The sequence below is a fragment of the Ranitomeya imitator genome, chromosome 1, assembly GCF_032444005.1.
Source record: "Ranitomeya imitator isolate aRanImi1 chromosome 1, aRanImi1.pri, whole genome shotgun sequence".
Classification (NCBI taxonomy): domain Eukaryota; kingdom Metazoa; phylum Chordata; class Amphibia; order Anura; family Dendrobatidae; genus Ranitomeya; species Ranitomeya imitator.
This window is the reverse complement of record NC_091282.1, coordinates 245183291-245206651: the sequence shown is the minus strand read 5'-3', so window position 1 is coordinate 245206651 and position 23361 is coordinate 245183291. Positions and strand designations below refer to the sequence as shown.

At 44.9% G+C, this 23361-nt stretch overlaps 1 protein-coding gene and 1 long non-coding RNA gene across 4 annotated transcripts in view; one reads left to right on the top strand and one right to left on the bottom strand.

Moving 5' to 3' along the window:
- Positions 1–11768, bottom strand: part of SH2B3 (SH2B adaptor protein 3) — a 247833-nt gene extending 236065 nt beyond the window's left edge. Inside the window, exon 1 of one of the 2 annotated variants that reach the window (XM_069754906.1) lies at positions 11343–11768. The gene's annotated coding sequence lies outside the window, so the exon portion shown is untranslated. The remainder of the gene's footprint in view (positions 1–11342) is intronic. The other variant, XM_069754900.1, reaches the window with a different exon arrangement.
- A 51-nt stretch (positions 11769–11819) lies between these two features.
- Positions 11820–23361, top strand: part of LOC138666726 (uncharacterized) — a 45786-nt gene continuing 34244 nt past the window's right edge. Inside the window, exon 1 of one of the 2 annotated variants that reach the window (XR_011318575.1) lies at positions 11820–11897. This is a non-coding gene — a long non-coding RNA (uncharacterized lncRNA). The remainder of the gene's footprint in view (positions 11898–23361) is intronic. The other variant, XR_011318574.1, reaches the window with a different exon arrangement.

Sequence of the window (23361 nt, the reverse complement as noted above, 5' to 3'; positions counted from 1 at the left end):
AAACTTCCCCCTCGCGTGGGTTTTGGAGGTGTCTGATTTTCAGATGATGTCATTCTGTTTACAGAAGCCTAAATTGCACCATTATTAGAGATGGATGAAAATTAATTGCGATTTTGTTTTGTTTTGTTTTTTTTGGGGGGGGGGCTTATTTTTTTTTTTTAATAAACGTGCCCAGTTTGTGCAGCTTTCAGCAGCATCTATGAGAATAACCTAATTATCACATATGGCCGCCATACACATTAGGCTAATGCCGGTTGAAGCCACCAATAATGACTGCCTATGTATATGGCGGTCTCCAAACTTTTCCCAAGCAGATGATCTTGGGTGGGAAAAGGATCCGGCATGTCTGATTTCGGACTGACGACCCATTTGTTCTCAACGAGATATGCCGCCGCCAGAGGAGTCTGCCAGCAGCTCACTTGTAGAGAATACAGGGAGAGATAGCTGCTGGACGAAGAATGATGGCTTGCCTGACAGCTATCTATTGTGTAGGGGCTAAATTACTGGTTAATATTCACACTTAAGTAATAATATCATCTACTGTATATGATACATAAGGTTAAATCCTGGAAATAACCTTATAAATGAAACCAATAGCCAGTACAGAATATGTACATCCTTGCCACACAATTTCAATTGCTGTAATGAAATGCAAATCAAGGGGATAGCAATACTGCAAATGGTCATGATTAAAGGTAATATATCAGTACAGGCCATTGAGCATGGCCCTTACAGTTCTTATGTCTATGTGGCCGCTGTAAATCAGGTCACCGTACTGACGTACACATGCAACCATAATCGTGCAAAGTGAAATAAAGGAAAAATTACAATCAGAAGAATGGTTGAAAATTACATTTCAGTATACACGGTAGTTTTATTTGGAGAGTCTCCTACTGTTTAAGAATACACATCCCAGCTGGGGGCCTTCATGTTCACAGAACTCCGTGCAGACTGACCCTGCAGGGCTACTATTAGCCCTCTGTCCTCTACATATTAATACCGTATGGAATTCACGCAAACAAAGGTGTGAAAGTCAAATACCTCGACAATTCTAAAGGTACCTTCACACATAACGATATTGTTAACGATATCGTTGCTATTTGTGACGTAGCAACGATATCGTTAATGAAATCGTTATGTGTGACAGCGACCAACGATCAGGCCCCTGCTGGGAGATCGTTGGTCGCTGAATAAAGTCCAGAACTTTATTTCGTCGCTGGACTCCTGCTGACATCGCTGGATCGGCGTGTGTGACACCGATCCAGCGATGTCTTCACTGGTAACCAGGGTAAACATCGGGTAACTAAGCGCAGGGCCGCGCTTAGTAACCCGATGTTTACCCTGGTTACCATGCTAAAAGTAAAAAAAAAAAAAACACTAGATACTTACCTACAGCCGTCCGTCCTCCAGCGCTGTGCTCTGCACTCCTCCTGTACTGGCTGTGAGCCGGAAAGCAGAGCGGTGACGTCACCGCTCTGCTTTCCGGCTCACAGCCAGTACAGGAGGAGTGCAGAGAAGCAGAGCACAGCGCTGGAGGACAGACGGCGGTAGGTAAGTATCTAGTGTTTGTTTTTTTTTACTTTTAGCATGGTAACCAGGGTAAACACCGGGTTACTAAGCGTGGCCCTGCGCTTAGTTACCCGATGTTTACCCTGGTTACCGGCATCGTTGGTCGCTGGAGAGCGGTCTGTGTGACAGCTCTCCAGCGACCAAACAGCGACGCTGCAGCGATCCGGATTGTTGTCGGTATCGCTGCAGCGTCGCTTAATGTGAAGGGGCCTTAAGTGTTACGTAATAAACACATTGTAAAACACTACTGTACTGTAGAGTTTAAGGTAAATATCCTTTACTGAAATACCTTCCGTCAAGGTATCCCCAAGGATATGATTATATACTGTGCGGCACATTAAAACCAGTGTGAGGATACTGTGAGTTACCCCCCCAAAGTTTTCCCAGAAATGTCTTACAACTTATTCTTCTTAAATATTATGTTTTTTTTTGGCTTGAACAATAAGCCCAGTCCCAAAGACCCAATATTTTATGAGCAAAATCCTATAATGTGATGTCATGGCCCAGCCCTGATGGTGTGGATAAAGCTACAGGTAACAGGATGTTTTGCTGTATTTCAGTATAAAAGTGGTTGCAAATTGATTCCCCCTCTTTCTAGAAAGGTGTTCACATTCCAAACTGTGTATGAAGCCCAGCAGTGCTCCCTTGTAGTCAGGAAATGTAATGCTGTTAACCCATTCATTTCTAAATAGTTAAACTTAAAAATAAGAAATAAGACATTGCAACGTACATGCGGTGTGACGCTAAAACTATGTAGCTGGTAAGCGCTCGCGAGCAGGGCCAAAATATTAAGATCGGCTAAGATTCCACATCTAGGGTTTTGTAACCCTACACGCATGCTTTGAGGCGATTTGAGAGATTTTTATATGTTCTACAGAAAAATGGACCCACGTGAAAGAGTGAGCATGGGAATTGTGGCAGATGCAACACAGAAAAGGACCCCGTGCTTACTTGTCCTGCTAATGAATGGGACTTGTCGCCCAGATTTCTGCCATGGATCCCCTACAAAAAACACATCTGACTTATTGCAAATCCGTGATAATGAGAACTGCATCTTTTCACACCACTAGGTCCCAGCATATGGTGCCCTTTTCTATTTTATATATTAAGCTCTGTTTTCTCCAATAAATCAGAAATTTACACATAAACATTTCAGCCCCAAAATATGATATACAAATAAATGCTTTTCTCCAAATAGATGACTCTGAGGTTTTGTGTACCCTTGCTAGGGAGGTATTGGGGAAATCCCTCAGATCACATTAATGGTGTGTCTGTTTGTGACTGGCTTCCTTACAGAGATACGATCTAACATAAAAGAAACATTTTTACATGTTTGCATCCTGTTAACAATTCACTTGTCATATAGCTGCCAAAACCCTTATTCTTTGCACTAAGCAGCTTATGACACAAGTCAATCTCGTTCACTGTTCTACAGCTGGATCTAAGGCAGAATTCAGATGTCTAAGAACCATCTTCCATGTACGGACCATGGGGTCTCTGGACCTAAATTCAACAGCCGTAATAGTCATGGATGGAATTGTTATATACTGTATATCGGATCACGTTTGGCCTAAATGTGATCTCCAGAAAGAAAGCATGTAGGCAGAATTACTAATCCTGACTTACAGAGTGCTGCAGAGCTACATTCACAATACTGTGCATCCCTGACAGGAGCAGGCACGGCAACAATTTTAGAACATATTTTAAAGTCAGAAAGATACGATTAGGCTACGTTCACAAGGTCATTATCTTGCTCCAGTACTTGTAAGATAAAATCAGAAGTAGATTATAAGGCCTCATTCAGATGTCAGTGATTTTTTGTTTTTGTGCTATGCAAAAAAGGTATGAGTTTCATCAGTATTTTTGATCCAATTTTTATCAGTTTGGTCAGCGTATCAGTTTTTGCCATCAGTATGCATAAATAAATTGCAAAGCTTCTCCTGCCCATGTCTCTTTTTTTTCTGAACTACTCGGCCTGCAAAAAAACATGGACATGTGAACAGCACCATAGACTACAATTAGATATGTTCTACTTGTGGAAAACACGGGCAGAAGTCATACGTGAGTCACTGAGGCCTGAATGAGGCCTTATATTATTCAGGAATGCGAATCTGTGTATGTGCCACCACCATGTGTATGCCAATATCTGTGTGCCACTACCATGTGTATGCCAATATATAGTACAGACCAAAAGTTTGGACACACCTTCTCATTTAAAGATTTTTCTGTATTTTCATGACTATGAAAATTGTACATTCACACTGAAGGCATCAAAACTATGAATTAACACGTGGAATTATATACTTAACAAAAATGTGTGAAACAACTGAAATTATGTTTTATATTCTAGGTTATTCAAATTAGCCACCTTTTGCTTTGATGACTGCTTTGCACACTCTTGGCATTCTCTTGATGAGCTTCAAGAGGTAGTCACCGGGAATGGTCTTCCAACAATCTTGAAGGAGTTCCCAGAGATGCTTAGCACTTGTTGGCCCTTTTGCCTTCACTCTGCGGTCCAGCTCACCCCAAACCATCTTGATTGGGTTCAGGTCTGGTTACTATGGAGGCCAGGTATTCTGGCGTAACACCCCATCACTCTCCTTCTTGGTCAAATAGCCCTTACACAGCCAGGAGGTGTGTTTGGGGTCATTGTCCTGTTGAAAAATAAATGATGGTCCAACTAAACGCAAACCGGATGGAATGGCATGCCGCTGCAAGATGCTGTGGTAGTTTTGATGCCTTCAGTGTGAATGTACAATTTTCATAATCATGAAAATACAGAAAAATCTTTAAATGAGGTGTGTCCAAACTTTTGGTCTGTACTGTATGTGTGCCACCATCATGTGTATGCCAATATATGTGCCACTGCCACCACCATGTGTATGCCAATATGTGTGCCACCACCATGTGTATGCCAATACATGTGCCACCACCATGTGTATGCCAATACATGTGCCACCACCATGTGTATGCCAATATATGTGTGCCACCACCATGTGTATGCCAATATATGTGTGCCACCACCATGTGTATGCCAATATATGTGCCACCACCATGTATATGCCACTAGATGTGCCACTATCCACCATTTGGATATATATACCTCGTACGGAGAGATTAGACCTCCTCTGTATTTGGCCCCAATTCTGGTTTTGGCTTACAAATACTGATATAAAATACTGCTAAGTGGCCCTGATGCAAAACAAATAAAATAAATGTAAAGTTACGTCCCACAGTCTGATGTAGATTTACTGTAATTGTAATATGGGGTTACATTATGAAGATACACTTTAAAGCATATATGCAAATTGTCCGATACACTATCAAGTAAAAAACACTTTGCCTTTTTGCAGTGCCATTGGTATATATTATCAGTCATTTATTTACTGTTCCACTACACAGAAAATCATTTTAATAATTAACTTTGGGAAAAAAAATAAAACATAATCCAGAATATTTCCAAATGGCAATGCAATTGGGCTATTATAAATGCAGAGAAGGGAAACAGTGCAGAGCGCCCCTATACACAGGACATGAACACATGGACTCTGACTTGCCGTACTACTATGTGCACACTTATTGTCTCTCTGGATTGGCTTTCCGGCTATTTCCTATTATAGTAGGACTGACTTAAGATTGTGAAGGGCCGAAAAATTCTGCAAAACCTGACGGTGCTTCCGTAGTGACAAACGGGTAACACAACCGGAGTCCATACATAAATTTACCTCCATACATCCGGTTACCATGAGCTTCCTGACTCTGACAGTCATGTGTCTGGGTATACATGTATACCGCATTGTATAGGGTATATACATGCATAACGTATTGTATAGGGGTATATACATGTATACTGCATTGTATAGGGGCATATACATGCATAACATATTGTATAGGGGTATATACATGTATACTGCATTGTATAGGGGCATATACATGCCTAACGTATTGTATAGGGGTATATACATGTAGATTGTGAGCCTTCGCGGGCAGGGTCCTCTCTCCTCCTGTACCAGCTGTGACTTGTATTGTTCAAGATTATTGTACTTGTTTTTATTATGTATACCCCTCCTCACATGTAAAGCGCCATGGAATAAATGGCGCTATAATAATAAATAATAATACCGCATTGTATAGGGGTATATACATGCATACTGCATTGTATAGGAGTATAAACATGTACAGTCATGGCCAAAAGTATTCACACCCCTGCAATTCTGTCAGATGATACTCAGTTTCTTCCTGAAAATGATTGCAAACACAAATTATTTGGTATTATTATCTTCATTTAATTTGTCTTAAATGAAAAAAACACAAAAAGAATTGTCCTAAAGCCAAATTGGATATAATATCACACCAAACATAAAAAAGGGGGTGGACAAAGGTATTGGCACCCTTTGAAAAATCATGTGATGCTTCTCTAATTTGTGTAATTAACAGCACCTGTAACTTACCTGTGGCACCTAACAGGTGTTGGCAATAACTATATCACACTTGCAGCCAGTTGACATGGATTAAAGCTGACTCAACCTCTGACCTTGTGTGTACCACATTGAGCATGGAGAAAAGAAAGAAGACCAAAGAACTGTCTGAGGACTTGAGAAACCAAATTGTGAGGAAGCATGAGCAATCTCAAGGCTACAAGTCCATCTCCAAAGACCTGAATGTTCCTGTGTCTACCGTGCGCAGTGTCATCAAGAAGTTTAAAGCCCATGGCACTGTGGCTAACCTCCCTAGATGTGGACGGAAAAGAAAAATTGACAAGAGATTTCAACGCAAGATTGTGCGGATGTTGGATAAAGAACCTCGACTAACATTCAAACAAGTTCAAGCTGTGAAATGCCAAAGAGGCATTCAAAGAAAAGAACACGATCCCTACAGTCAAACATGGCGGAGGTTCCCTGATGTTTTGGCGTTGCTTTGGTGCCTCTGGCACTGGACTGCTTGACCGTGTGCATGGCATTATGAAGTCTGAAGACTACCAACAAATGTTTCAGCATAATGTAGGGCCCAGTGTGAGAAAGCTGGGTCTCCCTCAGAGGTCATGGGTCTTCCAGCAGGACAATGACCCAAAACACACTTCAAAAAGCACTAGAAAATGGTTTGAGAGAAAGCACTGGAGACTTCTAAGGTGGCCAGGAATGAGTCCAGACCTGAATCCCATTTCACACCTGTGGAGAGATCTAAAAATGGCAGTTTGGAGAAGGCATCCTTCAAATATCAGGGACCTGGAGCAGTTTGCCAAAGAAGAATGGTCTAAAATTCCAGCAGAGCATTGTAAGAAACTCATTGATGGTTACCGGAAGCGGTTGGTCGCAGTTATTTTGGCTAAAGGTTGTGCAACCAAGTATTAGGCTAAGGCTACGTTCAGACTAGCGTTGTGCGCCGGCGACGCAACGCACAACGCACGCAAAAACGCGGCAAAACACACGCAAAAACGCTGCGTTTTGCGACGCGTGCGTCGTTTTTTGCCGAAAATCGGACGCAAGAAAAATGCAACTTGTTGCGTTTTCTTGGTCCGACGCTTGCGGCAAAAAAGACGCATTTGTTGCAAAACGCAACAAACAAAAACGCATGCGTCCCCCATGTTAAACATAGGGGCGCATGACGCGTGCGTCGCCCGACGCTAACCCGACGCACACTAGCACAACGCTAGTCTGAACGTAGCCTAAGGCCGGGATCACACATGCAAGAAACACGTCCGTGTCTCGCATGTGAAATCCAAGCTCTGGCGCCGGCACTGTGGAGCGGAGCGTGCGGCTGCATAGCAACACATGGAGCCGCACGCTCCGCTCTGGAGTGCTGGCGCCAGAGCTTGGATTTCACATGCGAGACACGGACGTGTTTCTCGCATGTGTGATCCTGGCCTAAGGGTGCCAATACTTTTGTCTGGCCCATTTTTGGAGTTTTGTGTGAATTGATCAATGTTTTGCTTTTTGCTTCATTCTCTTTTGTGCTTTTTCATTTAAGACAAATTAAATGAAGATAATAATACCAAAGAATTTGTGATTGCAATCATTTTCAGGAAGAAGCTGAGTATTATCTGACAGAATTGCAGGGGTGTGAATACTTTTGGCCATGACTGTATACTGCATTGTATAGCGGTATATATATGTATACAACATTGTATAGGGGCATATACATGTATATTGCATTGTATAGGGGTATATACATGTAATACATGTATACTGCATTGTATAGGGGTATATACATGCATAACATATTGTATAGGGGTATATACATGTATACTGCATTGTATAGGGGCATATACATGTATACTGCATTGTATAGGGGTATATACTGTATGTTATAAGGGTATACAACAAACAGGATACAAGAAGTATATATATGTATACCATATTGCATAGGGGTATATACATGTGCACTGCATTGTATAGGGGTATGTATATATACTGCATTGTATAGGGGTACACATATGTATACCATATTGTATAGGGGTATATATACGTGTACAGTGCATTGTTTAAATGTATATATACTGTATATACAGAATTGTATAGGGGTATATGTATACATTGTATATGGGTATATATGCATACAGTATTGTATAGGGGTATATGTATATTGCATTGCATAGGGGTATATACATTGTACATTGTACTGTATAGGGGTATATATATGTATACAGCATTGTATAGGGTATATATATGTATACCATATTGCATAGGGGTATATACATGTGCACTGCATTGCATAGGGGTATATATTTATACTGCATTGAATATGGGTATCTATTTATATACACAGCATTGTATAGGGGTATATGTATATATGTATACAGCATTGTATAGGGGTATATATATATATATATATATATATATATATGTATACAGCATTGTATAGGGGTATATATGTATACAGCATTGTATAGCAGTATAAATATATGTATACAGCATTGTATAGGGGTGTATATATATATGTATACAGCATTGTATAGGTGTATATATATGAATACAGCATTGTATAGGTGTATATATATGAATACAGCATTGTATAGGTGTATATATATGAATACAGCATTGTATAGGGGTATATACATGGACATTGTATAGGGGTAAATATATATGTATACAGCATTGTATAGGGGTATATACATGTATATTGCATAGGGGTATATACATGGACATTGTATAGGGGTATATATGTATACAGCATTGTATAGGGGTATATATATATGAATACAGCATTGTATAGGGGTATATGTATACAGCATTGTATAGGGGTATATATATGAATACAGCATTGTATAGTGGTATATACATGGACATTGTATAGGGGTAAATATATATGTATACAGCATTGTATAGGGGTATATATATGAATACAGCATTGTATAGGGGTATATGTATACAGCATTGTATAGGGGTGTATATATATGAATACAGCATTGTATAGGGGTATATACATGAACATTGTATGGGGTAAATATATATGTATACAGCATTGTATAGGGGTATATATATGAATACAGCATTGTATAGGGGTATATGTATACTGCATTGCATAGGGGTATATACATGTACATTGTATTGTATAGGGGTATATATATGTATACAGCATTGTATAGGGCTATATATATGAATACAGCATTGTATAGGGGTATATACATGGACATTGTATAGGGGTAAATATATATGTATACAGCATTGTATAGGGGTATATATATGAATACAGCATTGTATAGGGGTATATGTGTACAGCATTGTATAGGGGTATATATATGAATACAGCATTGTATAGGGGTATATACATGGACATTGTATAGGGGTAAATATATATGTATACAGCATTGTATAGGGGTATATATATGAATACAGCATTGTATAGGGGTATATACATGGACATTGTATAGGGGTAAATATATATGTATACAGCATTGTATAGGGGTATATATATGAATACAGCATTGTATAGGGGTATATGTATACTGCATTGCATAGGGGTATATACATGTACATTGTATTGTATAGGGGTATATATATGTATACAGCATTGCATAGGGGTATGTATATGTATACTGCATTGCATAGGGGTAAATATATATGTATACAGCATTGTATAGGGGTATATATATGAATACAGCATTGTATAGGGGTATATGTGTACAGCATTGTATAGGGGTATATATATGAATACAGCATTGTATAGGGGTATATACATGGACATTGTATAGGGGTATATATATGAATACAGCATTGTATAGGGGTATATGTGTACAGCATTGTATAGGGGTATATATATGAATACAGCATTGTATAGGGGTATATACATGGACATTGTATAGGGGTAAATATATATGTATACAGCATTGTATAGGGGTATATATATGAATACAGCATTGTATAGGGGTATATGTGTACAGCATTGTATAGGGGTATATATATGAATACAGCATTGTATAGGGGTATATACATGGACATTGTATAGGGGTAAATATATATGTATACAGCATTGTATAGGGGTATATATATGAATACAGCATTGTATAGGGGTATATGTATACTGCATTGCATAGGGGTATATACATGTACATTGTATTGTATAGGGGTATATATATGTATACAGCATTGCATAGGGGTATGTATATGTATACTGCATTGCATAGGGGTAAATATATATGTATACAGCATTGTATAGGGGTATATATATGAATACAGCATTGTATAGGGGTATATGTGTACAGCATTGTATAGGGGTATATATATGAATACAGCATTGTATAGGGGTATATACATGGACATTGTATAGGGGTAAATATATATGTATACAGCATTGTATAGGGGTATATATATGAATACAGCATTGTATAGGGGTATATGTGTACAGCATTGTATAGGGGTATATATATGAATACAGCATTGTATAGGGGTATATGTGTACAGCATTGTATAGGGGTATATATATGAATACAGCATTGTATAGGGGTATATACATGGACATTGTATAGGGGTAAATATATATGTATACAGCATTGTATAGGGGTATATATATGAATACAGCATTGTATAGGGGTATATGTATACTGCATTGCATAGGGGTATATACATGTACATTGTATTGTATAGGGGTATATATATGTATACAGCATTGCATAGGGGTATGTATATGTATACTGCATTGCATAGGGGTAAATATATATGTATACAGCATTGTATAGGGGTATATACTGTATGTTATAAGGGTATACAACAAACAGGATACAAGAAATCACCTCAGGGTTGTCATTGGGACATTGCACGGCGCCCACCAGGCATCAGTCTCCCTGAGGTGACACCTCGGCGTTACATGTCTGTGGGGACCGGTGCACCTGAGAACGGCCATTATGTGCCCGCTACACATGACGACACCTATGGAGGTCAGGCCATGTGCATGTTATTATGACACTCTATTATGGTGTCACCACACAGGGCCATGCGGGCGGCTGCCAGCACAAATCCCTCACCAGTCAGCCCTCCCTCCTCTATAATGAGGCGAGCACAGGCTGTAGCGATGTGCACACATCTAGCACCTTGTAAATAATGTCAGCCCCCCGCAGATATGGCAGGGGTATTTATGTGCACTGTATGGCTGTCTCCCCATGACAGCTTTGCTGCAGGGAAGCCTAGAACTCCCACTAGGTCCTAGTAGTGTGCAGCATGCTGGGAGTTGTAGTTTCCCACGGACTGCGGACCACTTATAAACATGTAGGTGGTGACAGGCCGCAGTTTGCCGCACTCCTCCTATGTGTGCAGTTACACTGTGGTCGCCCGCGTTACCTGCAGAATCCTTTTTTCTTCCGATCCCCCATGTTGTCTCAAGCCATAACTTTCCACGGACGAGCCAAGTAGCAGCCACCCTGTGCGATCAGACACGGGCAGGCTGCGGGACTCCGAGCATGTCAGCCCGCTCACAGTGCAATGGAGGATTAGGGTCACCAGATCCCAGGTCACAATCCGAAGTAGATCCCAGAGAGATCAGGGAGTTGTCGCTGCCGGATCCCCGCTGGTGGCTGCACGAGCCGCGCTTCCCATGCTGAGAATGAGGAGTTATGTAAAGGCAGCGGCACAAGGACTGGGCTCCTCTATCTGTCCTGCAGTGTCCTCTGCATGTGGAGGCGAGGAAGCAGCCGGGTCACCAGAGCAGAGCTGTCACCAGAGCCCACACTGCAGGCAGCAGGCACTGGCAGCAGGCGTGCACTGGAATGTGCAGATCGTGGGCTGCTTCACACTGCACTGCTCCTCCTCCACTGCACAGTGACAGGACACAGAGCGCACTGTACTGACTGCGGGGATGTGCAGGAGATGGAGAGGTGCACTGGCCGCCAGCCTGAGGTAAACTGAAAGCGACTCTGACCAGGAGAGGGAGGAGCAGGGACAAAGCCAGCCCCACTCATACTACAGGCCATAGCCAGCCCCACTGATGCTACAGGCCATAGCCAGCCCCACTGATACTACAGGCCATAGCCAGCCCCACTGATACTACAGGCCATAGCCAGCCCCACTCGTACTACAGGCCATAGCCAGCCCCACTGATACTACAGGCCATAGCCAGCCCCACTGATACTACAGGCCATAGCCAGCCCCACTGATACTACAGGACACAGCCAGCCCCACTCGTACTACAGGCCATAGCCAGCCCCACTGATACTACAGGCCATAGCCAGCCCCACTGATACTACAGGCCATAGCCAGCCCCACTCGTACTACAGGCCATAGCCAGCCCCACTGATACTACAGGCCATAGCCAGCCCCACTCGTACTACAGGCCATAGCCAGCCCCACTCATACTACAGGCCATAGCCAGCCCCACTGATACTACAGGCCATAGCCAGCCCCACTCGTACTACAGGCCATAGCCAGCCCCACTGATACTACAGGCCATAGCCAGCCCCACTGATACTAGAGGACACAGCCAGCCCCACTGATACTACAGGACATAGCCAGCCCCACTGATACTACAGGACATAGCCAGCCCCACTCATACTACAGGCCATAGCCAGCCCCACTGATACTACAGGACATAGCCAGCCCCACTCATACTACAGGACATAGCCAGCCCCACTCATACTACAGGCCATAGCCAGCCCCACTGATACTACCAGGAGGCCATAGAGGACGAAACCCACTTCCTGCTACACTGCTCCAAATACTCAGCAGTGAGGGACACTCACTTCAGGAGACTCTCACATCTCTTCCCAGACTTCATCACCATGAAGGAGGAAGAGAAAACATATATCTTGCTGGGAGAAGAAGAGAGAGCGGTGGAGATAGCAGCGCGGTATGTGAGCGAATGCCATAGACTGCGAGAAAGAGAACTATGATGCCATGGACTATAGCCCCCACAATGGATCTGCCCCATCCACCTCCCCTATGCCATGGACTATAGCCCCCACAATGGACCTGCCCCATCCACCTCCCCTATGCCATGGACTATAGCCCCCAACCTGAACCTGCCCCATCCACCTCCCCTATGCCATGGACTATAGCCCCCACAATGGACCTGCCCCATCCACCTCCCCTATGCCATGGACTATAGCCCCCAACCTGAACCTGCCCCATCCACCTCCCCTATGCCATGGACTATAGCCCCCAACCTGGATCTGCCCCATCCACCTCCCCTATGCCATGGACTATAGCCCCCAACCTGGATCTGCCCCATCCACCTCCCCCCACAGCTCCTACCCAACATCCCCTCAGTCCCTATCCCTATTGCCTCTATACACTTGCTTTGGCAAAACTGATGTGTATTTGGTCCTGCCAATAAAGCTTCTTTGAATCTTGAATCTTGAATCTACTACAGGCCATAGCCAGCCCCACTCATACTACAGGCCATAGCCAGCCCCACTCGTACTACAGGCCATAGCCAGCCCCACTGATACTACAGGCCATAGCCAGCCCCACTGATACTACAGGACACAGCCAGCCCCACTGATACTACAGGACATAGCCAGCCCCACTGATACTACAGGACATAGCCAGCCCCACTCATACTACAGGCCATAGCCAGCCCCACTGATACTACAGGACATAGCCAGCCCCACTCATACTACAGGACATAGCCAGCCCCACTCATACTACAGGCCATAGCCAGCCCTACTCATACTACAGGCCATAGCCAGCCCCACTCATACTACAGGCCATAGCCAGCCCCACTAATACTACAGGCCATAGCCAGCCCCACTCATACTACAGGCTATAGCCAGCCCCACTCATACTACAGGCCATAGCCAGCCCCACTCATACTACAGGACACAGCCAGCCCCACTCATACTACAGGACATAGCCAGCCCCACTGATACTACAGGACATAGCCAGCCCCACTCATACTACAGGCCATAGCCAGCCCCACTGATACTACAGGACATAGCCAGCCCCACTCATACTACAGGACATAGCCAGCCCCACTCATACTACAGGCCATAGCCAGCCCCACTCATACTACAGGCCATAGCCAGCCCCACTCATACTACAGGCTATAGCCAGCCCCACTCATACTACAGGCCATAGCCAGCCCCACTCATACTACAGGACACAGCCAGCCCCACTCATACTGCAGGACATAGCCAGCCCCACTCATACTACAGGCCATAGCCAGCCCCACTAATACTACAGGACACAGCCAGCCCCACTCATACTACAGGTCACAGCCAGCCCCACTCATACTACAGGACATAGCCAGCCCCACTAATACTACAGGCCATAGCCAGCCCCACTCATACTACAGCAGGCCATAGCCAGCCCCACTAATACTACAGGACACAGCCAGCCCCACTCATACTACAGGACACAGCCAGCCCCACTCATACTACAGCAGGCCATAGCCAGCCCCACTAATACTACAGGCCACAGCCAGCCCCACTCATAATACAGGACACAGCCAGCCCCACTAATACTACAGGACATTGCCATCCCCCCTCATACAGGACACTACCAGCCCCTCTCAAACAGGACACTACCAGCCCCGCTCATACAGGACATTACCAGCTGTGCTCATATCGGACACTACCAGCCTCACTCATACAGGACATTTCCAGCCCAGCTCACACAGGACACTACCAGCCCCTCTCATACAGAACTTGACCATCCTCCATCTACAGGACATTGCCAGCCCCTCTCATACAGGACACTACTATCCCCTCTTACATGACACTGCCAGCCTCCCTCATACAGAACACTTCCAGCCCCCCTCACGCAGGACACTACTAGCCCCTCTAATACAGAACACTGCCATCCCCGCTCATACAGGACTTTACCAGCCCCACTCATACAGTACACTGCCAGCCCCGCTCATACAGGACACTACCATCCCCACTCATACAGGACATTACCAGCCCCTCTCATACAGGACACTACCATCCCCACTCATTCAGGACACTACCAGACCCACTTATACAGCCCGCTACCAGCACCTCTCATACAGGACACTACCAGCCCCTCTGATACAGGACACTACCATCCCCACTCATTCAGGACACTACCAGACCCACTTATACAGCCCGCTACCATCCCCTCTCATACAGGACACTACCAGCCGCTCTGATACAGGGCACTACCAGCCCCGCTCATACACCACTCATATAGTACACTACCAGTCCCCCTCATTCAGGACACTACCATCCCCGCTCATACACGACACTACCATCCCCACTCATATAGTACACTACCAGCCCCACTCATACAGGACACTACCAGCCGCTCTAATACAGGACACTACCAGCCCCTCTGATACAGGGCACTACCAGCCCCGCTCATAATGTACACTACCAGCCCCTCTCATACAGGACACTACCAGCCCCTCTCATACAGGACACTACCAGCCCCTCTCTTTACCTTTACTGAAGACTTCAGCATCCACAGTCCAGGGCACCAGATCACAGGGTAGGCAGAGTCCGGCCGGTTTGGAGGCAAGTCCAGATTCCCCTTGTCCAGGTGGAAATCAGTAGCCTTCCCTTGCGCTGCAGTGTTGTAGTTCCTTACTGCCTAAGGCTTCACATAACGTCCTCACAGAAACAATGTCTTTCTCTCTGTCCCCCATATAGGATAGGACAAACCCATGTGACTTGTGGCTTGAGGCGGTTTATAGGGACTCTATCATGCCCCAGCTTCTAACGGGTGCCACCGTGCCTCCTGGGTGTAGGGCGGACAGGTAACGCGAAATTAGCTGTCCTGCTGGTCTCTGGAGTAAGGCATAAAGGTCGTTACTCCCTCGGTGTTCCGGCTACCGGAATTCTGCGCCTCAGAAGGAGGCAGCCTGTGTAGGGCTGGTCCCCTTCTGGTATCCTCTCCTTTGCTATGACTTCCTTGCACGCTCGCTGCAATATAGTTCTGCCTTCGATGTCTCTTTCTAGGAGCTTCAGCTCTGAGGGCATGCACAGCTCCGTGTCCTTCTCCTTCGTTCTCTGACAGGATCCCACCCCTGCCAGGGACCAACTAACTGACTGGAGCTCAGCTAGCAACTAACTAACTTACCCTACAGGCGACCAGTTTTACCAATGTGAGGAGTGACCTAATAAATAGGAGCAAGAGCTCCCCCTGGTGGCCTGGAGTGTGAAATGTGTTGCATGTTTGTGGTACTTGGATGCAGTTATCCTTCTTTGCCTCCAAACGTAGCATCACTCTGCTCGAGAGGAAAGCAATACCACTGCGACGACCAGGACCCTGGGGCGCAGCAATTCAGAAATACATTGTTAATGTGGTAAATGACTATACTAGCTGCAAACGTCTGGTTTGTAATGCAATATCTTCATAGGTGTATAGAAGCCCATTTCCAACAACCATCAGTCCAGTGTTCTTATTGTACTTTGTGTTTGCTAACTGTGTAAGAAGGCTAATGGATGGTTAGAATACCCTTGAAAACCCTTGTGCAAGTTTGTTAGCCCAGCTGAAAACAGTTTGGCTGATTAGAGAGCCTATAAACCTGACCTTCCTTTGTGCTAGTTGAGAATCTGGAGCATTACATTTGTTGGTTCCATTAAACTCTCAAAATGGCCAGAAAAAAAGAACTTTCATGTGAAACTCTACAGTCTATTCTTGTTCTTAAGTAATGAAGGCTATTCCATGTGAGAAATTGCCAAGAAACTGAAGATTTCCTAGAACTGTGTGTACTACTCCCTTCAGAGGGGAGCACAAACAGGCTCTAACCAGAGTAGAAAGAGAAGTGTGAGGCCCCGCTGCACAAGTGAGCAACAAGACAAGTACATTAGAGTCTGTAGTTTGAGAAATCGACGCCTCACAGGTCCTCAACTGGCAGCTTCATTAAATATTAACAGTGTCAACATCTACAGTGAAGAGATGACTCCGGGATGCTGGCCTTCAGGGCAGAGTGGCAAAGAAAAAGCCATATCTGAGACTGGCTAATAAAGGGAAAAGATTAATATGGGCAAAAGAACACAGACATTGGACAGAGGAAGATTGGAAAAAAGTGTTAAGGACAGACGAATCCATGTTTGAGGTGTTTGGATCACACAGAAAAACAACTGAAAAGATGCTGGAAGAGTACCTGACGCCATCTGTCAGCGCAGTCACCGGATCTCAACCCCATTGAGCTGTTGTGGGAGCAGCTTGACAGCATGGTATGCAAAGAGTGCCCATCAAGTCAAACCAACTTGTGGGAGGGGCTTCTGGAAGCATGGGGTGACATTTCTCCAGATTACCTCAGCAAATTAACTGCTGGAATGCCAAATGTCTGCAATGCTGTAATTGCTGCAAAGGGAGCATTTTTTGATGAAGGCAAAGTTTGAAGGAGAAAATTATTATTTCAAATAAAAATCTTTTTTTCGAACCTTGTCAATGTCTGGACTATATTTTAAATTAATTTGGCAACTCATTTGATTAACCCCTTCATGACCCAGCCTATTTTGACCTTAATGACCTGGCCGTTTTTTGCAATTCTGACCAGTGTCCCTTTATGAGGTAATAACTCAGGAACGCTTCAACGGATCCTAGCGGTTCTGAGATTGTTTTTTCGTGACATATTGGGCTTCATGTTAGTGGTAAATTTAGGTCAATAAATTCTGCGTTTATTTGTGATAAAAACGGAAATTTGGCGAAAATTTCGCAATTTTCACATTTTGAATTTTGATTCTGTTAAACCAGAGAGTTATGTGACACAAAATAGTTAATAAATAACATTTCCCACATGTCTACTTTGCATCAGCACAATTTTGGAATCAAAATTTTTTTTTGCTAGGAAGTTATAAGGGTTAAAATTTGACCAGCAATTTCTCATTTTTACAATGATATTTACAAAACCATTTTTTTTAGGGACCACCTCACATTTGAAGTCAGTTTGAGGGGTCTATATGGCTGAAAATACCCAAAAGTGATACCATTCTAAAAAATGCACCCCTCAAGGTGCTCAAAACCACATTCAAGAAGTTTATTAACCCTTCAGGTGCTTCACAGCAGCAGAAGCAACATGGAAGGAAAAAATGAACATTTAACTTTTTAGTCACAAAAATTATCTTTTAGCAACAATTTTTTTATTTTCCCAATGGTAAAAGGAGAAACTGAACCACGAAAGTTGTTGTACAATTTGTCCTGAGTACGCTGATACCTCATATGTGGGGGTAAACCACTGTTTGGGCGCACGGCAGGGCTTGGAAGGGAAGGAGCGCCATTTGACTTTTTGAATGAAAAATTGGCTCCTCTCTTTAGCGGACACCATGTCACGTTTGGAGAGCCCCCGTGTGCCTAAAAATTGGAGCTCCCCCACAAGTGACCCCATTTTGGAAACTAGATGCCCAAAGGAACTTATCTAGATGCATAGTGAGCACTTTGAACCCCCAGGTGCTTCACAAATTTATCCGTAAAAATGAAAAAGTACTTTTTTTCACAAAAAAATTCTTTCAGCCTCAATTTTTTCATTTTCACATGGGCAACAGGATAAAATGGATCCTAAAATTTGTTGGGCAATTTCTCCTGAGTACACCGATACCTCACATGTGGGGGTAAACCACTGTTTGGGCACATGGTAAGGCTCGGAAGGGAAGGAGCGCCATTTGACTTTTTGAATGAAAAATTATCTCCATCGTTAGAGGACACCATGTCGCGTTTGGAGAGCCCCTGTGTGCCTAAACATTGGAGCTCCCCCACAAGTGACCCCATTTTGGAAACTAGACCCCCCAAGAAACTTATCTAGATGCATATTGAGCACTTTAAACCCCCAGGTGCTTCACAGAAGTTTATAACGCAGAGCCATGAAAATAAAAAATAATTTTTCTTTCCTCAAAAATGATTTTTTAGCCTGGAATTTCCTATTTTGCCAAGGGTAATAGGAGAAATTGGACCCCAAATGTTGTTGTCCAGTTTGTCTTGAGTACGCTGATACCCCATATGTGGGGGTAAACCACTGTTTGGGCGCACGGCAGGGCTCGGAAGGGAAGGCACGCCATTTGGCTTTTTAAATGGAAAATTAGCTCCAATCATTAGCGGACACCATGTCACGTTTGGAGAGCCCCTGTGTGCCTAAACATTGGAGATCCCCCACAAATAACCCCATTTTGGAAACTAGACCCCCAAAGGAACTAATCTAGATGTGTGGTGAGGACTTTGAACCCCCAAGTGCTTCACAGAAGTTTATAACGCAGAGCCATGAAAAAAATATATATATTTTCTCAAAAATGATCTTTTAGCCTGCAGTTTTTTATTTTCCCAAGGGTAACAGGAGAAATTTGACCCCAAAAGTTGTTGTCCAGTTTCTCCTGAGTACGCTGATACCCCATATGTGGGGGTAAACCACTGTTTGGGCACACGTCGGGGCTCGGAAGTGAAGTAGTGACATTTTGAAATGCAGACTTTGATGGAATGCTCTGCGGGCATCACGTTGCGTTTGCAGAGACCCTGATGTGGCTAAACAGTAGAAACCCCCCATAATTGACCCCATTTTGGAAACTAGACCCCGAAAGGAACTTATCTAGATGTGTGGTGAGCACTTTGAACCCCCAAAGTGCTTCACAGAAGTTTATAACGCAGAGCCGTGAAAATAATAAATATGTTTTCTTTCCTCAAAAATAATTATTTAGCCCAGAATTTTTTAATTTTACCAAGGGTAACAGGAGAAATTTGACCCCAGTATTTGTTGTCCAGTTTCTCCTGAGTACGTTGATACCCCATGTGTGGGGGTAAACCACTGTTTGGGCACCCGTTGGGGCTCAGAAGGGAAGTAGTGACTTTTGAAATGCAGACTTTGATGGAATGGTCTGCGGGCGTCACGTTGCGTTTGCAGAGCCCCTGGTGTGCCTAAACAGTAGAAACCCCCCACAAGTGACCCCGTTTTAGAAACTAGACCCCCCAAGGAACTTATCTAGATATGTGGTGAGCACTTTGAACCCCCAAGTGCTTCACAGACGTTTACAACGCAGAGCCGTGAAAATAAAAAATCATTTTTCTTTCCTCAAAAATGATGTTTTAGCCCGCAATTTTTTATTTTCACAAGGGTAACAGGAGAAATTGGACCCCAATAATTGTTGCGCAGTTTGTCCTGAGTATGCTGGTACCCCATATGTGGGGGTAAACCACTGTTTGGGCGCACGTCGGGGCTCGGAAGTGAGGGAGCACCATTTGACTTTTTGAATACAAGATTGGCTGGAATCAATGGTGGCGCCATGTTGCGTTTGGAGACCCCTGATGTGCCTAAACAGTGGAAACCCCTCAATTCTACCTCCAACACTAACCCCAATACACCCCTAACCCTAATCCCAACTGTAGCCATAACCCTAATCACAACCCTAATTCCAACCCTAACCCTAAGGCTATGTGCCCACGTTGCGGATTCGTGTGAGATTTTTCAGCACCATTTTTGAAAAATCTGCAGGTAAAAGGCACTGCGTTTTACCTGCGGATTTACCGCGGATTTCCAGTGTTTTTTGTGCGGATTTCACCTGCCGATTCCTATTGAGGAACAGGTGTAAAACGCTGCGGAATCCGCACAAAGAATTGACGTGCTGCGGAAAATACAACGCAGCGTTTCCGCGCTGTATTTTCCGCACCATGGGCACAGCGGATTTGGTTTTCCATAGGTTTACTTGGTACTGTAAACCTGATGGAACACTGCTGCGAATCCGCAGCGGCCAATCCGCTGCGGATCCGCAGCCAAATCCGCATCGTGTGCACATAGCTTAATTCTAAAGGTATGTGCACACGCTGCGGAAAACGCTGCGGATCCGCAGCAGTTTCCCATGAGTTTACAGTTCAATGTAAACCTATGGGAAACAAAAATCGCTGTACACATGCTGCAGAAAAACTGCACGGAAACGCAGCGGTTTACATTCCGCAGCATGTCACTTCTTTCTGCGGATTCCGCAGCGGTTTTACAACTGCTCCAATAGAAAATCGCAGTTGTAAAACTGCAGTGAAATGTGCAGAAAAACCGTGGTAAATCTGCCATAAATCCGCAGCGGTTTAGCACTGCGGATTTATGAAATCCACAGCGGAAAAATCCGCAGAGGACCAGAATACGTGTGCACATATTGAAACCCTAACCCTATTCTAACCTTAGTGGGGAAAAAAAAAAAATTCTTCATTTTTTTATTATCCCTACCTATGGGGGTGACAAAGGGGGGGGGGGGTCATTTACTATTTCTTTCATTTTGATCACTGTGATAGATTATATCTCAGTGATCAAAATGCACTTTGGAACGAATCTGCCGGCCGGCAGATTCGGCGGGCGCACTGCGCATGCGCCCGCCATTTTGGAAGATGGCGGCGCCCAGGGAGAAGACGGACGGACCCCGGGAGGATCGGTAAGTATGATGGGGTGGTGGGAGCACGGGGGGGGGGATCGGAGCATGAGGGGGTGGATCGGAGCGCGGGGGGTGGATCGGAGCGCGGGGGGGTGGATCGCAGCACGGGGGGGTGGATCGCAGCACGGGGGGGTGGATCGGAGCACGGGGGGTGGATCGGAGTGCGGGGGGGTTGGATCAAAGCACAGGGGGGTGATTGGAGCACGGGGGGGGAACGGACAAGACCACGGGGGGAGCGGAGCACAGGAGGGAGGGGAGCCGGAGCAGTGTACCGGACAGATCGGTGGCTTGGGGGGGGGCGATCGGTGGGGTGGGGGCACATCAGTGTTTCCAGCCATGGCCGATGATATTGCAGCATCGGCCATGGCTGGATTGTAATATTTCACCCGTTATAATAGGTGAAATATTACAAATCGCTCTGATTGGCAGTTTCACTTTCAACAGCCAATCACAGCGATCGTAGCCACGGGGGGGTGAAGCCCCCCCCCCCTGGGCTAAACTACCACTCCCCCTGTCCCTGCAGATCGGGTGAAATTGGAGTTAACCCTTTCACCGGATCTGCAGGGACGCGATCTTTCCATGACGCCACATAGGCGTCATGGGTCGGATTGGCACCGACTTTCATGACGCCTACGTGGCGTCAAAGGTCGGGAAGGGGTTAATAAAAGTATGAGTTTTCATGGAAAACACAAAATTGTCTGGGTGACCCTAAACTTTTGAACGGTAGTGTATGTGTCAGATATAAATGGAAAACGCACAAGGAAAACTTTTGTGCAGCGCACTTTTTTCTTTCAGGGTGCATTTTACCTTAACCCCTTCCCAACCTGTAACAGCATATGCGTCATGAAAGTCGGTGCCAATCCGACCTGTGACGCATATGCTGTGTCACAGAATGATCGCTTCCCTGCAGATCGGGTGAAAGGGTTAACTCCAATTTCACCCGATCTGCAGGGACAGGGGGAGTTGTACTTTAGCCCAGGGGGGGGGGTGGCTTTGCCCCCCTGTGGCTACGATTGCTCTGATTGGCTGTTGAAAGTGACGTTTCACTTTCAATCAGAGCGATAGTAATATTTCTCCAATGAAAATTGGTGAAATATTACAATCCAGCCATGGCTAATGCTGCAATAGCATCAGCCATGGCTGGCGATCGTGATCTGCCCCCACCGCCACCGATCTCCTCCCCTCCATCCTCCGTCCGGTCATTAGCTGTCCTCCGCTCCCCTCCTGTCCACTCCCCCCGCAGTCCGATCACACCCCCCCCCCCGCTGTCCGATCCCCCGCATCATACTTACCGACCTCCCGTGTCCCTCCTGGTGTCCGTCCGTCTGCTCCATGGGCGCCACCATCTTGCAAAATGGCGGGCGCATGCGCAGTGCGCCAGCCGAATCTGCAGATTCGTTACAAGTACATTTTGATCGCTGTGATAGGTTCTATCACAGCGATCAAAATAAAAAAATAATAAATAACCCCCCCCCCCCCTTTATCAACCCCATAGGTAGGGACAAAAATAAAATAAAGAAAATATATTTTTTCCCCACTAGGGTTAGGGCTAGGGTTAGGGCCAGGGTTAGGGCTAGAATTAGGGTTAGAACTAGGGTTAGGGTTAGAATTAGCCTATGTGCACATGGTGCGGATTTGGCGTAGCAGTTTTCCATCAGGTTTACAGTACCACATAAACCTATGGAAAACCAAATCCGCTGAGCCCATGGTGTGGAAAATACCACGCGGAAACGCTGTGCAGTATTTTCCGCAGCATGTCAATTCTTTGTGCGGATTCCGCAGCTTTTTACACCTGTTCCTCAATAGGAATCCGCAAGTGAAATCTGCACAAAAAACACTGGAAATCCGCGGTAAATCCGCGGTGCCTTTTACCTGCGGATTTTTCAAAAATGGTGTGGAAAAATCTCACATGAATCCGCAACGTGGGCACTTAGGGTTAGGGTTGGAATTAGAGTTAGGGTTGGAAATAGGGTTAAGATTACACTGTGGTTAGGGTTATGGTTAGGGGTGTGTTGGGGTTAGGCTTGTGGTTAGGGTTATGGTTATGGGTGTGT